The sequence below is a fragment of the Acanthochromis polyacanthus genome, chromosome 9, assembly GCF_021347895.1.
Source record: "Acanthochromis polyacanthus isolate Apoly-LR-REF ecotype Palm Island chromosome 9, KAUST_Apoly_ChrSc, whole genome shotgun sequence".
NCBI classification, from domain to species: Eukaryota; Metazoa; Chordata; class Actinopteri; family Pomacentridae; genus Acanthochromis; species Acanthochromis polyacanthus.
The window spans coordinates 28,928,066-28,950,352 of record NC_067121.1 but is presented as its reverse complement, the minus strand read 5'-3'; the positions used below and the strand labels follow the sequence as shown (position 1 = coordinate 28,950,352).

The following is a 22,287-nucleotide window of genomic DNA, read 5'->3' as shown; positions in this document are numbered from 1 at the left end:
CATGTTTTGATTTGATACTTTCAAATCTGAAGGAGGGTTTTTGCCACCAGTTTCCATTTTTAGACCTGAGTTGGTGGACAAGTGTGAACCTGGGGATGAAAAAGTAGTGGTTTACAATGTTCAAGCAGCACATGTCAGATGTCTGCCCCCCATTTCTCCTTTACACTGATTTCACAAAGGTGGGAGACCTTGCAGTAGGCTTTGATGGCTGCAGTGTGTGCAGGACTGCAATGAAAACTTGTGTGCTATGTGACTGGTGTGAATACTGTGATATTAGTTTGTTTTTTCACATCTGTGGGCTACATGTAGAATTTTTTGCACAACAGATACATGGAACAACTGTGAGACAAAGTGCAGATAACATTGCCTGTTTTTTTTTTTTTTTTTGCACTTTTCAGTGAAATCTGGATTGATGTTTATGAGAAATACTGGCCTTCTTTATCAGCACTGACATACTAAACATGCAATACTGAATTATTTGTGTTATCGGGGATTATAGGTGAGTTTCCACTGCAGGAACTCAGAGGCATGAGGTAGTGTGAACAGTCACAGGAACAGCTCCATAATCAGCCCCGTCAGACATTATTGCAAAACAGCAATGATTAGCAGTTATTTCACATAATGTCCATTTATATGAGCACACAGGAAATAGAACATTGGTTTTGTTATGCTACCCTATATGGCGAATTTTAGATTGCGAATGGTGATTCCTACTGCTAGTAAACATCAAGAGGGCGAAAAATGATGCTCGTTGTTGTCTCTGACTTTAACCAATCATTGGTGAACACCACACAGCCGAGTTCCTCTGGGTAGGGTCTTGTGTTTGGAGCACACACAAAGGTTCAGGATGCCCTAAAATGGCCTACAAGTTTCTTCAGTAAAATTGACTTTGTGTGTTTTTTTTTTTTTTTAGGATGATATGAGGACCTCTGGTGAATAGCTAGCTGCCTAGCTAGCAGACTAGGAGAAACCGTATCATCTGTCTGCTGTTTGGTGATGAGCAGGTAGTCCACAGTGGAATTTTCAAGTTATCTATTTATTTTTATTTTAGAATAGCTGCTGGCTACTGCCAAAAAAATGTTAGGAAGAGTGAGAGAAACCCAGAACAGGCCAGAAAACCAAATCACTGCCTTAGAAGACATTAAAGCTTGATTTACACTACCGTATTATGCCTTTACCGTAAGTACACCTCTGCATCTTAGCCTGATGTGTACACTCTTAGAAATGTAATTACACATCACAGCAGAACAGAAAACAGAAACTGTGATTAGCTGTTTAATTGGTGGAAACATACTGTGTTTACATGGCACATTGATTGGTTGTGCATGTTGATTTAATATTGGTTTGCTTCTGCGAAACAAAATGTCATATGTGATAGGCTGAAATGGTGCAGGATTGGTCGTAATGCAGAGACAAAACCCAGTATTCTGCCATTTTTGGCACATGCCGTAGTTTCATTTCCAGTTCTGAAGTCTTCTCTCTTTTCTGCACTGCAGTACTTTTGGTAAAATTAACTGTTGTTCAACATTTATTAGTCTCAACTCCAACATGAATTACTGCATTTTATTGGCACTGTTTGAAGTCCATGAAGAAACTCAACACAAGGTTATAGAAACACCAATGTTAGCTAATAATAATAATAATAATAATAATAATGGATTAGATTTATATAGTGCCTTTCAAGGCACTCAAAGCGCTTCATAATGAATCCATTATTTACTCACTCACACATTCTCATGCGGGTGGTGGTAAACTACATTTGTAGCCACATGCTGATGGTGGTATAACTGCAGAGCAGACCAAACACAAACACACCAGTGTGCAAAAATAATTGCTCACAACTGCATTGGCTCCACGTCGATTCAACTCAGGAGTAAAAACCAAGCCTAGAGTTGACTGATAATTGTCTTTACTCGTAGGAACCTTTTCACTTAACGTGTTCAGTACATAAACACTAGTTAAGGTAAGAGTAAAAGCAGGAAGCAGCTGGTCTGTAACCGTACATGGAACCTTTCAAGTAATTTCCAGCAGAGTCTGAGTGACAGACTGATTGGACCTCCTGTGGCTCATCATGATATTCATATATGAGAGTTACAAAAAGCCAATGTAAGTTAAATTAGACAATTTTCATTTTTTTATCCAAAACATTTCTTGAAACATCACATTTTTGAATGAAATCCTCATAAATATAGTGAAGTTTACAGCTAAAGAATGTGGCTAAATTATGTGCTGACCGAAACAGTGCTCTCTGGTGGAGAAACTGTGTCATTGTGTTTCTTAACGACATTAACCAGAATTTCAACATTCCTGCCGACAACTTTTTCCTGCACAGACATCAGTTCTGACACAGCCTGATGTAGAGGACCATGAAGTTTATCATATGTTCAGGCTGAATCACATAGAGCACAGAAATCGAGCTTAAATTGTATTTCTCATGCAGTGACACAAGCTTAATTACTTTGACCTTTATGTAATTGATTACTTTTTCATGATGGCCATCCCTTTATTTGGTTGATTGAAGCAGCTGATGCACATTTACTTTCTCATTCACTTTTTGTTTTTATATTAAAGAGGAACAATGTCTCTACTTGCTGTTCTTTTATTTGGTTAAGTGCATAAAATTTTCTTGTCTGATGTTTTTCGTGCTGTAACAGTGGCAATAGAATTGGTTCTAAATGAGTTTCCTCACATGTATTACCTCTTTCTTTCATCCTAAGCCTGTCTTTTCTTTGTTGTCAGGCTGATCTCAAGCATCGTCTTGTCTTCATTCACCTTCTTCTTTGCTTGGAGAAAAGACCACCGGTGTGAAATTTTTTTTTTCAGCAACCTTTGAGCGCATACCAAACTTGATTTCAAAATGAGTTTACTGGAGCTTTTAGAAAACACTCACAGCAGAAGTACTTTGTCATCCCTTCAGCATTTTGTGCTTTACTACTTAAAGTGTTCCGTGTGAAACATAGCTCGTGTGTGGAAAAGAGGGGAAAAAAGCACCACTTGCCTGGGATTACAAGCGATGATGAGGACTCAGTGAAGCAGATGTGTGTGAATGAGCAGTGGGATGGAAGTACGGTGGGCAGATGCAGGGTGTAGAACTGGTACAGAGATATGAAGACAGACCGGCGCTCAGAGAAACAGACGTTTGTGAACCAGCTGTTTTGTCGTCCTCTTTTCCGCGGCGCCCAACAGGTGTTTGTGTTCCAATGACAGATGCCAACAATTTGTGGCAACGTGACGTCTCGCAGTGCGATGAGTCGGTGTTCGGTTTGCTTCGCGGCTTTGTCCTCCAGGCTGGTTTGTCTGCATCTGTAACAGATCTGACCGATCGCCTTGAATTAGTCAAAGAAACAGGAGGTGACTGTGAAACTGGAGAGTCTGTACGTCCGACTTACAGTGTGTGCTCCTGCGTGTGTGTGGTGAAGATGGCAACAGTAAGGGTTGGTTGCTTTATCAATTAGTCGATTAAACATTTATTTTGATATCAGTTAGTAGTTTGAGCTAATTCAATTGAACTATATTACTGCTTTTCTTTGCATAGTAAACTGATCACTTTTAATCTGATTTTGTAACATTCAGAGCATGCATCTTGAAAGCATTATCCTCGGTTCTAGGGTACCGAAATGGGCATTTTTGGCTATCTTGTGACATCTTTTATGAAACAATTAACTAATAAGTGTGAACATAACTGTAATAATGAAGAGAAAATAAGCCTTGCTTGTGTGTCTGTCGGTGAGTTGAGGAGTTCTGGTTCTTCCTGTTCACCTTATTAACTTTTTAAGGCTAACTCCAGGCAACTTGCTGCCATTTTTTTTGTCTCAGATCTCTTAATAACCCCTTAATCTTAATAATAATAATCTCTCTTTTTTTGAGATTTTGCACAAAAAAGCCATAAAAACAAAGCGACACAAGACACATTTATGGTTTAAGGATCGATTGCCAATTTAAATGTGCAAATAAACTTCCTAAATTCAAGCTGGTAGTTAATATGTTCTGTGTTTAATAACTGCGCTGTTGAACTGCCGTGATTTGACATTCTGGGGTATTCTGTGCTTAAGGTGAGGAAATTGTCCACCACTCTTCCATTGACCTCTTTTTTTTTTTTCCTTTTCCTTAAGTGTAATTCCCTCCCACTGTCACATAATCAGTAAGCCCCGGTGTAATATATCTACAGGAGAGTGGCCCTAGGGAAATATTTGGCCCCATCAAGGCTGAAGGAGAGGGGGAGAAATGATGGGGAGATGAAGCGATATATGGAAACGATGGAGCAGACGATAAGAAGCTCATTATTCTGCTCCTATATTTGGCTCTCCTGCTCTCCTCTCTTATTCTAATGCTTGAAGTGGAGACATCCTCTGTGTAGGACTACAGCCTACTGAAATTTGCCGCCTGCATGCTTGTCTGCGCGCCTCCTCAGTACTTCAGTAGTTGTCATGGAAACATTACATCGTCTGGCGTATAAGGATGTTTTCAGTGGGGTTGATGCATAATGAGCCAGGGAGATATTCATCAGTTTGACCTTTCCCCTCACCAAATCAACAGTATGAATGCATGCAGCTCTGTCTTTCTGTCTGCGCATCGAGTTTTACTCAGCTCTCTTGTTTGTCGCTGCTCTCATCTCATCACAGGGAAGTCTGGCTTCATATGACTTGCCAGCACAAAACTAAACAATCACTTGGCGCTGGTGGTGTTTGAATGTTTACTGACGCTCACATCCACCACTGACAGTTTGTTTTTTTGTACTTTTTTGCCTGCAGGAAAGGATAGAGAGAGAAAATCCCTTACATGCACACAATCGTCATATTAAGGGTTTTTACTCAGCTTAAATAAAGAGGACTTTTTGAATTTATTTTGCATTTCCACTTGATATAGTAAGTCTTATCAATTATTTATCTATCGAATGCTTTTTTGGTCATTTAGGCAACAAAATTTAAGGAGGCAGTGAAACAAAAAGCTTGTTTTTGTCCACAGAGATAATATATCACAATGACAATGATAACAATGAGGTATCGTTAAAATTGTTCAGTCAGCACTGCAAGTTCATGTGGCATCACAAGCAGTCAGACGGGTTCTTCTCAAACGAACTCCTGCCGATTCACTCGTTTATCTAAACCACTTATTTGGAAATGTAATTAAAAGTGACGTTCAGTGAAGTTTTATTACCCAGACTGTCCTGTTTTGCTGCTCGGCTGCTTCTCAAACTCTTTGTAATATTGAGTTTTGTGCTCTGTTTGTGTTTCTGTGTTGAGTGTGTTGGATGACTGGTAGTTGAAGCTCTTCTGTAGACGTGAAACTCTGCTGGTTGAATCATCAGTACCAAAAATGACTGGTAATATCTGCTTCTTTGAAAAGAATGTGACTCAAGCCTGTATATGACTGGGAGTCTCACACAGTAATAAATTTAGCACTTTAAATTAGTTTACATGCACATTCTGTCGAAATAGTAGTTAAATTTATCGACTATAGTGCAGCTGTTTTGTCCCTGGTTATAACAGTACACAGTATTTTGAGGAATGAGTTATCGTAAACTGATGGGGAACATGTTATTTCTCAACAGTTAAACTTGATGGACAATAATTACTCTATGTCGTTTATTTAATTGCAGAATTTTTTAAATTGTTTAATATAATACTAGCTTAATAGCATTCAACTGGCTTAAATGTAAAGTAACAGCGGGACAGACTGAGTGAGTTGCAGAGTGACGAATACTGTTGTTGAGGTCAGGACAGAGATGGACAGACAGACAGACGGACAGAGAGTGACACTGGCAGAGAGCTGCTAATCCCACAGTAAAGTAGATTACTGTAGCAGCCTGGTGCTCCGTCCCAGTCTGTCTGGAGGAAATGGAGCCGCTATAAGCTGCTAAGTTGCTGTGGGCTGAGAAACTGCTGGCTGTGCTGCTGTGTTGACCAGAACGCTGCTCGGCATCACTCGACTCCTCGACTCTTCTTTGCGCAGTCTGTCATCACCTGTGTGTCACTTTACCTGAGACCTGGTGTGTTATAAAACCTGTCTGAGTGGCTGCTGCTGCTCTGTTATGTACTGTGCCTTTCTGGATATCCACATTTGTTCAAGTACCCCGACAGAGAACCCTTGAGGCATTGAAGAACCCGCATTTATGTAAGTTAGTGACAAGCTGAAAGTACGAACACACAGCATTTTTTCAAGGACGTCAAATTGAGTATTCAGAAATTCTCCTGAAATGAATGTTTGATTTCAATTGAGCATTACAGGACCTGCAGAATAAAAGCTTTTTTTTTGGAATTTAGCCACTTTAGCTTGTTTATCGAGGTGGACGGGTAAAACTCACACACAAATAAGTAAATGCACACACATAAAAAAAACATTAAGAATAAATGCATAATCTCATCTTGAGGCACAATTATACACTGCTATGAGGTTAAAGTTCAGGAAAATGTATGTCCAGACAGTACCGGCCTCCACGTGCACCCCAACATTAAGTCTGTCAGCATTTGGAGCAGGCTGCTGGGAGTGTGTTCCACAAGTAGACGTTGTGGGTGTTCTTAAATTGCAAAGCCCATTTTGCAAGCTTAATCAGTTGCTGCCTGCTGCAGACAGGTGATGAAACTCACTCGTGCGTTGGACTAGCATGAGTTTGAGTTTGAGTTTTATTTCGAGCTTTTACAAGGTAAAGTTTATACATGTTGTGAACAGTACTTTGGCAGTTTTTCTACTATTTCAAGATGTGTTGATACAATTTCTTTGATCCTCATAAACATATCAAACATGTTATACAAAAAGAAAAAAAAAGAAACGACACACAAAAAACCCACACAAAAAAGACTTGAGAGACTTGCACGAAACCCAGTAAAGGCCTCTACACATTGCGAAATGTTAACAATCTTATAAGTTCACAGCTTGCTACACTATACGACGTGAATCTAATAATCTTGGGACAGGACATGAAGTTTGCCCTGTGCAGACTGCACGATGAAAACGAAAGCTCAATCTCAGGCCACGATGTACGGGAGTCGACATGAATGCTCAAGAATAAAATGTCATAAGCGTGCATTGTCCATCCATGAAAAATTAACAACATAGAGGGTCACATCACATTATTTAACCCTCTTGTCGTCCTGCGGGGTCAAAATTGACCCATTTTAAAATTTGAAAATGTGGAGAAAAAAAATATTTTCACTGTGAAACTTCTGATGTTCTCATTTTCAACATTTTTGGGAAATCTTTGAACATTTTTTGGTTGGGGGAAAAAAAAGGAAATGTTAACAATGTTTCTGAAGAACATTCACCAAAAATAAAGCTGTCTCACAGTGCGACATAGGACCACAGATTTAGAGCCAAGACCAAATATATCTCCTCGATTCTCTCACGATAGTCATCTTTTGTCTGGGACGGCCCAAAATCACACAGTGTGTAGTGGCCTTAAGAAGAGCAATGAAGGGTTAAGGGGCTCGATTATCGAGGTATGATAGGCGGGTACTATGAACGAAGGAGGGAGCACGCTTTGTTTTTGTTCTTGCAATTGAATTTTTTTTTAGATTTTCTTTCATGGCAGAATAAATGCATTTTAGTGACAATACAGTACAATACCACTGTTGTGTTATCACTCAGGCCTAGGTGGTATAATAGGGCATGAAACGGAAATCTTCAAGGTTAGTCCTTAAAGTTAAAAATTGTGATGATAGAATAGGTTTATGCAGTACATCAAACAGCATTAGGCTTCATCTAATGCCAACACAGCATAACAGAATAAAAATTAAACTTGAAAACATTTGGCTGAACTGTAGATTAAAAAATGTTCAGTCACATTCATCAGCTGTTATGTAGAATATAAGCTTTCTGAATCTTAACGGCCTCATAGTCCACAAGTGGCACTATCAACCAATGCTTTGATGAATGGGTGCTTATTTTGCTACATTTTGTGCGGGCACACATCAGCATCCCTGTCACTAATTGACAAATGGTGCATTAAGAAACAAAGCCATACACAATGAAAATGGCCTGGAAGAAGCTGGAGGCTGTTATTTAACAAACATGGCTGTAAATTATGCAAGTTTTAAAATATTCTGAAAATCAGCAGTGCAACGGTTCTACAAGGACGGCAATGCACTCAACACATTTGTTAGAGCACAAAGATACACAACAAATGTTAGCATGAGTGTGAAATCCCATGGGGTGCCCTTATCCTTTGTAAAATTGCAAATGCACTTTGTTTTGTCTTTTAATGTCATAACCTGCTGGCTTTTTAAATTTGTTGTTTGGTTGTGTGTTTCACATGGCGGTCACATTTTCTTCTGAGTGGAATACAGTGTAGCCGTGAACAATAGCAGTTGTTAGGTGTTCAGTTTCTCAGGATGAGCGATGCCGCCGGTGTTCCGGCCTTGAATTGCAGGCACAAATGATGTTTTGTTATGACACGGTGCCACCTCTGTCTTGCTGAGTTAAACACAAACCGGTGGAAACATTGACTTGGCCTGAAACAATTGAAAACAACACACACACACACACACACACACACACACACACACACACACACACACACACACACACACACACACACACACGCACACGCACCAAACTTGGAGCAAAAAGAAGTGCATGTCACCCTTTGTGACAAGGCTAATATCACGTTTTGTAAATGGGTCTTTTTGCTCAGTGTGACGTGGTAAATGGAAACTTGGAGCTTGATGGGAACTTTAAATGCTGGTCTGTCGGCGACACGGTTTCTGAATGCACAACACAAAGATGAAGGAGAAGAAAGTAAGAAAACAAATATGTGCAATACACAGGAGTCCGTATGTGTACATATGTGTGTAAATTAGCTGAGTGCCTGTGTATCTGGTTTATTGATGACTGACAATCCTGTAAACTAAGTATTTAAATAACCTTTCATCTTTGTATTGGTCTCAACACTTACATGTTGGACAAGACTCGCAGAGGTAGACTCAACACTGAGTGCACTGTGAGCTGGCTCTCTGCAGGATTTTGTTCCTAAACATAGTTTTTAAAAGTTCTCAGTACAAAATCTGGAAATTCCTAAACTCATCAGACACTGTGTCAGTTGGTCCCAGATTTACCATAAAACGCACCAGTGGGTTTGAAAGGCATGTTGTCTTTAAAAAAAAAAAAAAAGCCAAAGTTACACCATGTATCAGAGCCAGAAACTGTAAAAACAGAACAAGTTATTGGACTGTCCTTGAACTAATCATGTGTGACACAGTGAGAAAAAATGTGGCAGGAGCAAAAAATTCCCAGAAACTGCTTCAGATCTTCACCGAATGAATAAAATAATGTAGTGGTGACATTCACACATATCCACTCAGAAATGACTGAAATAATTTTGTCACAATTTAAAATTCCTATCTTTGACAACAATATTTAATTTAATTTAATTTTTTAAAAACATATAAACATATGTTTAAAGCGTATGTCAGCTCATTTCAGTTCACATACTAAGGTGGAGACCTTCCAATATACAGAGAATCCCAACAAATCTGAAGTTTTGTTTGGAATTACCTTTGAGATTGGACTTGGCAATGGTGGGGAGAAAAAAATCCCTTCACCAAGCAAACCTCCAGCAGAACCAGGTTCAAGGAGGTTAGACATCTGCCTCGACCTCAGTGACCGTAAAGGGGGAGAGAGAATGTGTGGAGATAGAAAACAAATAAACAATGTAGAGAATCAGTAACATGTAACTTTGTAGGTAGAGATACCTGCAGAAAGGACAAAACACAAAATACAAGAGAGAGAGGACACAGATTCAGTGACATACAATGGAGAGATATAATTATGTGGAGAAATAGTGGAGAGGTGCTCAGTACATCATGGGAAGTCCCCTAGCAGTCTGGCCCTCTAGCAGCACAACGAAGAGAACATTCAGGGGCATCTGAGCAGGTTTAACTACAGACTTTATTACAAATTAAAGTTTTAATCCTAATCTTAAAAGTAGAGAGGGTGTCTGCCTCCTGAATACAAACTATGAGCTGAAAGTTCTGCCTCCCATTCTGTTTCTGGAAACTCTAGGAAGCACTAGTAACCCTACACTCTGACAGCAAAGTGATCTGTTGCAGTAAGGTCTTTAAGATAAGAAGATAAGATGTTCAGCATGGTTTGACATGATTGTCTTGTGTTGTCTCACTAACACGGTGAATTGATATACCCTGTAGCCTGCGTGACTTTCTGCTTGTCTGTCCAGTGGCTGTGAGTATGTGTGTGGGCTGCGATAATATATCAGCTTCTCCACAGAATATCTCTGTGTCTACTCTTTTTTTTTTTTTTTTTTTTTAATCTGATTGTCTGTCTCCATGACTCTGGCCAGGTGTCGAGTTTTAGAGTAATGACTCACATTGTGGAACAATGGCTGATTCAGAGTAAGATCAGACTAGTACACGTATTTTATGCAGATTTCACAATAACCATTTCCATGTACAATTTACACACGTAAAAACACGTAAGAGTGGAAGCACACACCTAAATGATGTGTCTGCACTTGACTAGCGGGCAACTGCAGTGCTGGATGTGTGTCACTGCTGTTTGTAACATCCTTTTGTGGTGTTCTGAGAGGCCTTGAAGAGAGATTAGCTGATTTCACACAGTTTGACATGTTCATAAAGGTGCATCTTGATAAAGATAAAAAGTTGCCTAGAATTACAAACTGTCAAAAAAAAAGAAGCAAAAAACAAATAACAGCTTGTTTTGGAGAGATGGCAGAGTGCTAAGCAGTTTGATGTTGTGTTCACAGTCTTGTTTCCTAATCCTGTGGTGAGCTGCTGTTTACTGTAAAGTGGCATTAATGTTCTTACATTGCAGCCTTTGGGTGTCCAGAATCACCAGATGTAGATTGTAGGTGTAAGCCTGTCATTGGCCCTGCGACTCATGCAGATTTACCTCCCCTTCCACTACCTACGTTTACCAGTTTTCAAAATCCCTTCAGTAAACATCAGTAACCTACCAGAATGGAAATTTTATGTAGACAGTGGCATACAAAACAACACCCCTTGGTACTGTTTTAAGGGATCCCTGCTGCTGCATCCTGATCTTAACTCTCCCCAACATGATTGTGATTGGTTTAAACAAAAACAAACAAGCCAGACCAACAAGAGATTTACCAATTTTTCTGTCCTTCCACTGTGTGATTCATATATTTAACTGAGCACCGCTAATTTTTCTTGTTTAAGCTTCGATGTGTTTCATGACAACATTACCCCCAAACCCAGCTGCGATCGCCAGCGCTGATGTGTCTGTAGCTGTAAATGTAATCAGTGCTTTAGGATTAAATCTGTGGAGATTCTCTGCACATGTTGTCTGGGCCCATTCAGTTGAAGGATTTGGCCTTTATAAGGCATTTAATTGACTAATGACACAGCAATGTAATGAGGGTCTTCAATCAGTGGCTGGATTTGTGTGCTTTTCTCGCTCTCTGTGGGAGGGGGACGGCCACGGATCACAAAGCGATCTGTGCATGTATATATGTGTGTGCGTATGTTAATGATTTAGGGTCTCTGTGGGACACGAGGGGAGGACTTGGCACGTGGCAACGAAGGGTCAGCAGCGACAGACGCAGACCAGCAGCTGTTAAAGGAAAGGAAGGAGGGAGGGCACAGATGGGAGCAATAAGGGAGAGTATAAAAAGAGGAGTGGCAGGGGAGGTGCTGAATTTATGACGAATGGCTGAGCAGAGATAGAGGAGATGAAGGGGTGGAGGGCCAGAGGAGAGGGAGGGAAAAAGGTGAGAGAGAGGGCATCTGTTTAAAAACATTAGCTTTGTCGACACATTAATGTTAAATGAAATCTGGATGAATTTGAAATTACTCGTGTAGTGTCAACAGGAAATGCTGCCATATGATTGTCACAGGACCTCCAGCCTCTTACTGTCATGTGAAGTATTTTTGAGAACTTTTTCTTACTGACACAATCTATTCGTCAAACTTTGAAAAAAAAAAAACCCAACAACAACAAGTAATCCATCAAACCTAAACACATTGGGTAAAATTGCGGGCTTAAGATGGTTACAAAAGTGGAACCAGAGTCTGAAGTGCCGACATTAACACAACAGTCTGACATGGCTGTAGAAAGAGAGACTGAACATGGTACAGAGGGTGAAGGACAAGCGTGATACCTGGCGGTGACAGTGGAACTGAAGAGCCTGAAAGAGAGAGAGAGAGAGAGGAAGCTGCATGAGTGCTGCACAAAGTGAGATTGTGACTCATTAAATGAGCTTTCCTATAGTGAAACAAGACATGGAAAGGTTGTGTTTTAATGGAGGGAGAGAGAGGGAGAGACGGGAGGGAAATGAAAGCAGCAGATCACTGTCTGTCCCTCCTGCTGCCTCCATTTACCATCATTGATTGTGCAGCCAGGCTGAATTAATGCCTACCTGCTGTACTCAGACGGTCAGTATCTGTATTGATGTGTGTAAGAGGCAAAGGAGCCGAGTGCCAGCATGTTTCTCTGAGCCTTTCTTTTGTGTTGACACAGTATGACAGTTTAATGTCGGTGCTCTCATGTTTCTTCTCTTAATAAATGTCATCAAAGGCAGAGAAATATGCGGTCGGCCCTCTGACTTGAGAACATTTTGTCACTCATTCCACCTTTGAGAGGAGAGCTGGGGTTCATTGTAACGATTAGAAATAAGATTAGACTTGGGTTTGACATTTAGGGTTAGTTAAGTGATGCAGTCTGAGTTAGGACTTAAGCTAAGGTGAGGTACTGGGTAGTACTGCTAACAACTGATACCTTCTACTATTTATCTAGACCAGGCTGTCAAAGTCATTTTAGTTCAGCGGCCACATTCAGCAGAATTTGATCTCTAATGGGCCAGACCAGTAAAATCAGAGCATAATAATAACCTATAAATAATCACAACTCCTAATTTTTCCTTTGTTTTAGTGCAAAAAATACGTTCTGAAAATGTTTTGGATCCTTTGGCAGGCTGTTTATGGCCTACGGGCCACATATTTGACACCCCTGATCTAGACAATTGATTTTATTTTTATTTTATTCTTTATTTCATTCATTTGTAAAAAATAACAAAAATGAAAATTTAATGTAAATACAAACTTCTCCAAACTAGAAAGAAAGGGAGCAGAAAGAAGACAAGTCTTATTTTATCTGCCCCTTTATCCCCAGAATTCAATTTTAAAAATGTACTAAAAATTTGACGATTTGGTGATGTGAATAATCTCTAAACCCTGAAAACCCACCAATGAGTTTGAAAGGCAAGTTGTCTTAGGAAACGAAATCTACAATTTATCAGATCAAGGAACTGTAAAAACACCAAGAATTGTCAGATTTTCAACTTTCCAACAGCCCTTGAACTAGTTGTCTGTCATGTGTTATTATTAAAGCAGAAAAACTTAACCAGGTCTATGCTTAAAAATGAAGCTTCATCAGCATCACTTTATCCTACGTGTCTCATTTATAAAATACACTGTGTGTTTGAGCCATTTTCTGTAGACGAACAGTCATGTGATGAAACAAAGGGACTGTTTACACAGAGCAGATAGGAGACACATCTGGGAACAAATCAAAGTTTAAATAACAAAATATCTGCAGTGTGTAGGGTCACTTTTTTTCAAAATATCAGAAGCCTCTGGGGGTACTTGAAAAAATGTTGTGCATGTAGATTTCAGGCTTTTTTTCAATTTTGTAAAAGTAATCAAGAAATTCAGGTTCAGTTATTCATTTTTTTTGATTGATGGCATTTCTAAATGTGTCAAACTGTCACGGACTGAGCTGGTGGACCCGAGCAGAAAGCCACACTACCAGGGCTGGCTGAATGCAAGTGGTTTATTGTTTGGGGGTGAAAATGGTGGCTAGGTGGGGGGAAAACCAGGGTGTAGGAGTGGGGGTCCAGGCAGGAGTGGGGGTCCCAGGCAAGAGTGGGGGTCCCAGGCAAGAGTGGGGGTCCCAGGCAAGAGTGGGGGTCCCAGGCAAGAGTGGGGGTCCCAGGCAAGAGTGGGGGTCCCAGGCAAGAGTGGGGGTCCCAGGCAAGAGTGGGGGTCCCAGGCAAGAGTGGGGGTCCCAGGCAAGAGTGGGGGTCCCAGGCAGGAGTGGGGGTCCCAGGCAGGAGTGGGGGTCCCAGGCAGGAGTGGGGGGTCCCAGGCAGGAGTGGGGGGTCCAGGCAGGAGAAACCGGTGAGGACTTGTCGGGAGAGCCGGAGGGGAAGGAGGATGGTGGGGGATCCCGGGCAGCTGAACTGAACAAAAGCAGAAGAAACAACGTCAAAAACACGGCAGAAACTCAAAACAGAAAATGTTGAAGGCTAGAGCGCAAACCGAACTGCATGGTTCTTGTTTAATACTCTGGCAGGGAGTGGAAGGCTGAGCCGGTACTTATTGTAGGGGTGAGTCGTTAGCAAGATGATTGTCAGCTGCCCGGGAGACGTGGAGATAGTTGATTGCCTGAGTGGAGTCAGCTGGAGAAGCTAGACTCCACTCAGGCACTGAGCTGTAGGGGAAAGACAGGACAGAGGAGCAGATAGAAGATAGGCAGGCCAGGCAGGGCAGAGGAACAGATGAGAGACAGGCAGGGCAGAGGAGTGGATGAGAGACAGACAGGGCAGAGAAACAGGAGAGGGGGAGAGAAGCAGATGGGAAAAGGGGTATTTGGGGACGTCAGGTGGGAAGGACGGGGGTGAAGAGGGAGCCCTGACAGTACCCCCCCCCTCAATGGGCGCCTCCTGGCGCCCTACGGAGCCAGCCGGGGCGAGAACCCACGGCTACCAAGGGCAGCCAGGAGCCCCCACAGGGGAAACTAGAAGGGCCCACAGGGGAAACTAGAAGGGCCCACAGGGGAAACTAGAAGGGCCCACAGGGGAAACTGGAAGGGCCCACAGGGGAAACTGGAAGGGCCCACAGGGGAAACTGGAAGGGCCCACAGGGGAAACTGGAAGGGCCCACAGGGGAAACTGGAAGGGCCCACAGGGGAAACTGGAAGGGCCCACAGGGGAAACTGGAAGGGCCCACAGGGGAAACTGGAAGGGCCCACAGGGGAAACTGGAAGGACTGAACTGAGGGCAGGACTGGACTAGACTGAGACTGAGCTGAGCGAAGCTGAGGACTGGACCGGACTGAGCTGAGCGAAGCTGAGGACTGGACCGGACTGAGCTGAGCGAAGCTGAGGACTGGACCGGACTGAGCTGAGAGCAGGGCAGGACGGGGACTGGACCGGACTGAACTGAGAGCAGGGCAGGACGGGGACTGGACCGGACTGAACTGAGAGCAGGACGGGGACTGGACCGGACTGAACTGAGAACAGGGCAGGACGGGGACTGGACCGGACTGGACTGAGAACAGGGCAGGACGGGGACTGGACCGGACTGGACTGAGTGAAGGGAAGGGCCGGACTGGACTGAGTGAAGGAAAGGGCCGGACTGGACTGAGTGAAGGGAAGGGCCGGACAGAACTAGCAGGGCAGTAGCTCTGGGGGTCGGCCCGAAGGCTCAACTGGCCGAGGATGGATAGGGCGGAGGGTCCGCTCCGGAGGACGGACCGTGGACCGGACTGGCTGGGGATGGGCAGGACGAGAGTCCGTTCCGGTGGGAGGCCTGGGGGCCGGACTGGCCGTGGGTGGGCAGGACGGGGAGTCCGTTCCGGGGGGGCGGCCCGGACGAGGCTGGGCAAGCCGGAGGGTCCGTTCCGGGGGGGCGGCCCGGACGAGGCTGGGCAAGCCGGAGGGTCCGTTCCGGGGGGGCGGCCCGGAGGCGATAGGGACCAGGGCCGGACGGGCCAGAGGGTCTGCTTCGGGGAACGGCCCGAAGGCGGGACAGGTCGAGGCCGGACCGGCCTAAAGATCCACTTCGTGGACCGGACTGGTCGAGGCAGGACAAGCCGGAGGACCCGTTCTGGGGGACGGCCAGAAGGCGGGACGGGTTGAGATTGGACAGGGCGGAGGGCACGCTTCAGAGGGAGGCCTGGAGGCGGGGCCAGCCGAAGCTGGACTCGCCGGAGGGTCCTCCTCCGAGGACGGCCTGGGGTCCAGACAGACAGGCGGGGCCGCTCCGGCGGACGGCCCAGGGGCTGGGCAGGTAGTGACCGGACAGACAGGCAGGGCCGCTCCGGCGGACGGCCCGGGGACCGGACAGACTGGCGGTGCCGCTCCGGCGGACGGCCCGGACAGGGCAGAGGGGCCGCTCCGGCGGACGGCCCGGGGACCGGACACGGCAGAGGGGCCGCTCCGGCGGACGGCCCGGGGGCCGGACAGGGCAGAGGGGCCGCTCCGGCGGACGGCCCGGGGCCGGACAGGGCAGAGGGGCCGCTCCGGCGGACGGCTCCGGGGCCGGACAGGGCAGAGGGACCGGGCTGGAGGCCGGACTGGGGGCAGAGCCGGGTCCGATGGGTCCTCCGGGGGCAGGACCGAACACTGGGCCAGGGGCCCCTCCGGGGGCGGCGCAGGATCCAGGGGCCCCTCCGGGGGCGGCGCAGGATCCAGGGGCCCCTCCGGGGGCGGCGCAGGATCCAGGGGCCCCTCCGGGGCGGCGCAGGATGGGAGGCGCAAAGCCTCTTCCTGGACTCGGGGAAGACCTTAGTCCCTTCTAAGGCTGCCGAGGTTCCAGGGAGCGGAGGCGGGGCGTCGACGGCCTCCTCAGGGAGCGGAGGCGGGGCGTCGACGGCCTCCTCAGGGAGCGGAGGCGGGGCGTCGACGGCCTCCTCAGGGAGCGGAGGCGGGGCGTCGACGGCCTCCTCAGGGAGCGGAGGCGGGGCGTCGACGGCCTCCTCAGGGAGCGGAGGCGGGGCGTCGACGGCCTCCTCAGGGAGCGGAGGCGGGGCGTCGACGGCCTCCTCAGGGAGCGGAGGCGGGGCGTCGTCGACCTCCCGCGGGAACTGGGGGCGGGGCGCCGTCGACCTCCGCGGGAACTGGGGGCGGGGCGCCGTCGACCTCCGCGGGAACTGGGGGCGGGGCGCCGTCGACCTCCGCGGGAACTGGGGCGGGGCGCCGTCGACCTCCGCGGGAACTGGGGGCGGGGCGCCGTCGACCTCCGCGGGAACTGGGGGCGGGGCGCCGTCGACCTCCGCGGGAACTGGGGGCGGGGCGCCGTCGACCTCCGCGGGAACTGGGGGCGGGGCGCCGTCGACCTCCGCGGGAACTGGGGGCGGGGCGCCGTCGACCTCCGCGGGAACTGGGGGCGGAGCCGGGAGCCCCTCCGGGGGCGGAGTCGGGAGCCGGGGACTGGGTGCGGGGAGGAGTGTCCAGGAAGTCCTGTATCTCCTTGGGTAGGCGGCAGGTTAGCTCGGGCCTCTGGGCTGCTAACCTGCGCGCCAGGGCTACCGTGCTCTCCTTGCCAGTCTCCTTCCACTCCCACCAGAGGTCGCTGACAGCATAAAAAAAAAAACGCTGTTCTCCTTGCAAGAAAAGAAGAACACGTGGGATGAACCTGAAGTCTGGGTCTGGGGGTCAGCGGGCTGGGTCGAGGTCTTGCTAGGCATGGTGACTACACAGGGTGGTTCCAACAAAATCAACAGCGGGGTGTACAGGGCGAGACTGGATTTAAAAAAAGGAAAATTACTCACAGTGGGGCCGGTGAGACGAGGAGCAGAGCAGAGGGATTCCAGTCACGGGGATGGCGAGGGCTGTGGAGGGGAGAGGGTTGGTCCAAACCCCGGTAGTGGGCTCTCCGGGTCCGTTTGTTGGCCAGAGTATTCTGTCACGGACTGAGCTGGTGGACCCGAGCAGAAAGCCACACTACCAGGGCTGGCTGAATGCAAGTGGTTTATTGTTTGGGGGTGAAAATGGTGGCTAGGTGGGGGGAAAACCAGGGTGTAGGAGCGGGGGTTCCGGGCAGGAGTGGGGTTCCGGGCAAGAGTGGGGATCCAGGCAAGAGTGGGGGATCCAGGCAAGAGTGGGGGATCCAGGCAAGAGTGGGGGATCCAGGCAAGAGTGGGGGATCCAGGCAAGAGTGGGGGATCCAGGCAAGAGTGGGGGATCCAGGCAAGAGTGGGGGATCCAGGCAAGAGTGGGGGATCCAGGCAGGAGTGGGGGATCCAGGCAGGAGTGGGGGATCCAGGCAGGAGTGGGGGATCCAGGCAGGAGTGGGGGATCCAGGCAGGGGAAACCGGTGAGGACTTGTCGGGAGAGCCGGAGGGGAAGGAGGATGGCGGGGGATCCCGGGCAGCTGAACTGAACAAAAGCAGGAGAAAACAACGTCAAAAACACGGCAGAAACTCAAAACAGAAAATGTTGAAGGCTAGAGCGCAAACCGAACTGCATGGTTCTTGTTTAATACTCTGGCAGGGAGTGGAAGGCTGAGCCGGTACTTATTGTAGGGGTGAGTCGTTAGCAAGATGATTGTCAGCTGCCCGGGAGACGTGGAGATAGTTGATTGCCTGAGTGGAGTCAGCTGGAGAAGCTAGACTCCACTCAGGCACCGAGCTGTAGGGGAAAGACAGGACAGAGGAGCAGATAGAAGATAGGCAGGCCAGGCAGGGCAGAGGAACAGATGAGAGACAGGCAGGGCAGAGGAGTGGATGAGAGACAGACAGGGCAGAGAAACAGGAGAGGGGGAGAGAAGCAGATGGGAAAAGGGGTATTTGGGGACGTCAGGTGGGAAGGACGGGGGTGAGGAGAGAGCCCTGACACAAACTGCACTTCCATAGAGGTGCAGGGCATTATATTGTGGTGAAAACGAGGGCACAGTGAGTAAAAATGTGATGGAAGCAAAAACCTGCCCAGAAATTGCCTGGGGAGAGTTCACAATATAATTAGAGCCAGCATCTAGTTAGTTAAGCTCAGTGCTGATAGTGGAAAGTTATCATTAGCACCTCTAAAGCTCATTATTTAACATGTTATACTTAAAGCAAGGAAGGACACATTGTGCTTTCGTTAGAGGTTATATGCTGCACTATTTTTTCTCCGTGTGTGTTTGGATTCGTGTGTGAAAACAACAGCTGATTATTTGGGCACAAATTAAGACAATGTGTGTCCTCGTATCATCCCACTTTTTTTTTATTACCTCATCCAAACTGGCTACTGTCGCTCGTTCTCTCTGCCATCTGTCCACAGTAATTCTGCCATTTTTTTTAACCCTCCTCCACATTCTACCCCTCTGTCTAACTGTCCTCACCCTTCACCCTGAGGCAGCATGTTTCAGACCCCTGTTCCTCCCTTGTCCTTTTTTCTTTACTTCACATTTCCACTTTCATCCGTCGACCCATCCATCCAGCCGTCCGTCTATCCCGCCCCCTCCTGTCAATCTCTCTCCCCTGGGTGAGGCGGACAGTTGGAAGGCTTTGTGTTTGACACGTGCGTTTGCAGGAGACACACACACACACACACACACACACACACACACACACACACACACACACACACACACACACACACACACACACACATTCACAGTCACAAATGCACATGAACACACACTTCCAGTTTCTATTGTCAGTAAGATGCTCAGCTGTGAGGCCCCCAGCACTAATTCCCCGCGTGTGGGGTGAGGATAGGGCCCCCTTTGTCCTGCAGATTAGCTCCTACACACACACACATACAGACACACACATGTGTCCTCAGACCCCATGGGGTCCCTTAAGTGTGGATGTGCCTTGAGGCAGAAAATCAGGGGGCAATTTACGACAGGGTCCAGTAGAGAAGATGGGGGATGTACGACATTCGGCAGCCTGAAGCTTGAATGTCAAACTGGTTTCTTATTCAGCGTCAAAGAAGTGAGACTGAAGCCTTTTATTACTGAGTAGAGTGACTGTTTACTGGAGTGTACTAACGGATGCATATAATAATGGAAAAAATAAATAAATACAAAGCAGTAAACAGAAAACCTCCTGCCTCCCAGATTCCTCTGTGTAACGGGACATTTAGTAAGAGAATTTTCTAATTTATTTTTGAGGTTTATAACATCTATGGCTAAGTAAATTAAAGAAATCAATGCGATATATATATAGTGAAAATAAATGGAGGATTTATCTTTTCCACCTAATGTTGCTTCATTAGGCAACAGATATTCTCAGAGGGCGTTTTGCATGTTACTCCTGTGACAGCACAATCAATTTTGGTGATCACTGGCTTGAAGCAAAGCCTAAAACTAAAACCTGGAAAAGCTTCCACAGAATTAAGGGCCTGAGTTTGGGGGTTTGTATTTTATATGCAAATTAAAGTGTAAATTAAACAAGATACAGCCGTATACTTTCTAAAGTTCAGCCAGTCCTGTCCCGTCTTCCAAGCCGATCCTTTACTGTGAATCACCAAGTTGTGTCTCTTGGTTATGTTATAAATCCAGACTTCCACTGTCATCTTGTAAAATCTAAAAGGAGCAACACTTCATTTGTTTTTGTGGAATAATTGCTGGGTTTCTGCGACAAGCAGGATTAAAATAGGAGTGACAGGATTACAGCAATTAGGCAACCAAGAGTTTCATCTTTTTTTTGTGTGTGCACACAATGGCCTCAATGCAAAGTAAGGCATTGCTTTTTCAGTAAATTCAAATCGTGGGGAAGACCATCAGTGAAATATATAACTAAACCTTAACACCAAAACTTTCCCTCACAGCAAGCATGGCTTTTGTGCAAATGGAGGCTCAGATTTTTTGCCAGATTTCTAACCTCAGTTCAAGCGGCCCCTTCCTCCCTACCTGTGTGTATTACCTTAAACCGACAGTGACTGCTTACATTCAGAACCATTGACCTGAATTGGCTGGTGTTTTGAATAATGGAAAGTCAGTTAGGAGTCTGAGGTTTGCATTCAGGCACATGTAAGAACTCTGTGTGTGTGTCTGTGTGTGTGTGTGTGTGTGTGTGTGTCTGTGTGTGTGTGTGTGTGTGTGTGTGTGTGTGTGTGTGTGTGTGTGTGTGTGTGTGTGTGTGTGTGTGTGTGTGTGTGTGTGTGTGTGTGGGGCAAAGGTAAAGCGTCTAACCCATATGTCTAATTCAGGTGATCCGTAGCCGCCAGTGTGTGTTTATACAGATCTGTACATTTCCTCTTTTCCACCTCACAGTCTGAATGAGGCCAGTTGACTGGCTTTGATGTGTGCTGACTTTGTGTGTGTGTTTCTAAGCACTTGTGCTGAATATTTATGAACTGTTTTAGTCAAAATGTTAAAAAATGGACGTGTAATGGCGTCTAGAAATACAGTATATGATTACTGTTTTCCAGACTTATTATTTTATTTTTACTTTTAGTATCCTGGAGTTTCCAAATGTAGGCCAGCTACACAGACTTATACATATGCTTGTATTCTGGCCCCAAGTTAAATGTGAATATCTTAGCCACTTATTAAATGCAAGGCTATAGCCAGCAGCCAATTAGCTCTGCTTCCTTCAAAGACTGGAAACAGCCATCCTGGCTCTGTCACATGACAAAAGCTTCCTACCATCACCCCAAAAGCACACTAATTAAGATGGTATATTTTGTGTAATTATTATATTAATATAAAAACCCAAAGTGTAAAAGTGTCAACTTGCTGTTTTTCTGCAGATTCTGTGCCCGACTGTTTTCTTGTCTCTGTCATGACAACTTGCAGACACTCGAGAATTACTGGTCCTAGTGAAGAAATAGTCCAAATGGTCATTTTTATTCTTTTTTTTTGACAGAGTAAATTAGCTCATAGATAGTCTGAAATCTATGCTAACCTCGGCTGACCTGATTGTGCAATTCACATAGGAAAGCAGAAACTATATTCCCCAAATGCTGAGCTATTCCTTTAAGTGTGTGCATGTGGTAGATGGACAAGCATGCATCCTAAAATTGCACCATCTCCTAATTCAATGTATCCTCACTGTTAAGTGTAGATGTCTGAGAAATCCTGATTTACTGTGCCACAGCGCTCTCTCACTGCATGTTTGAATGTCTGATGTGATGTAACGATGTGGTAATGATATAGTGGGAGATGTGGTGTTGTTGAGAATTCGGTTCCCTGGTGGTCACAGCAGTCCTGGGAAAAGGAAGTTCATAGAGGAAGTGAGCCGGCTGGGCCTCAATCCTGCATGATTGTAGATACTCTACACTCTAAAATAAACAATGTTTAGAGTTCATACACACACAAAAAAATTACCAAAGAATCAGTCTTTTTATGTTTTGACAACTTCTAATGAATTTGTGTTCAAACAACACATGTTAAACTCTTTTCCCTCTCTTATTGATATTTTTAATTGCCACTTGCTTATTGACTAGAAGCATAAACACAAGTTGATTATTCATAAAACAAAATTGTATTTTCACATTATTTAAAAGGAATTTTTAGCATTATGTGCTATCTACTTACCCAAAGTACAAACAAGTTTTTAAGTTGGCAAATCTTTACAAAAATGAAGTTGCTCCACTGTTAATCGCACTCTAAAAAATATTTAAAGGTCTCATTGTCACAATTAT

The 22,287-nt window shown here is 45.6% G+C and overlaps 1 protein-coding gene across 4 annotated transcripts in view; it reads left to right on the top strand.

Moving 5' to 3' along the window:
- Nucleotides 1-22,287, top strand: part of LOC110950720 (SPRY domain-containing SOCS box protein 4-like) — a 92,508-nt gene that overhangs the window by 15,570 nt on the left and 54,651 nt on the right. For 2 of the 4 annotated variants that reach the window (XM_051953248.1, XM_051953246.1), the window contains exon 2: nt 914-1,004. The exons of the other annotated variants lie outside the window; for them this stretch is intronic. The gene's annotated coding sequence lies outside the window, so the exon portion shown is untranslated. The remainder of the gene's footprint in view (nt 1-913; nt 1,005-22,287) is intronic. 4 annotated transcript variants of the gene reach the window in all.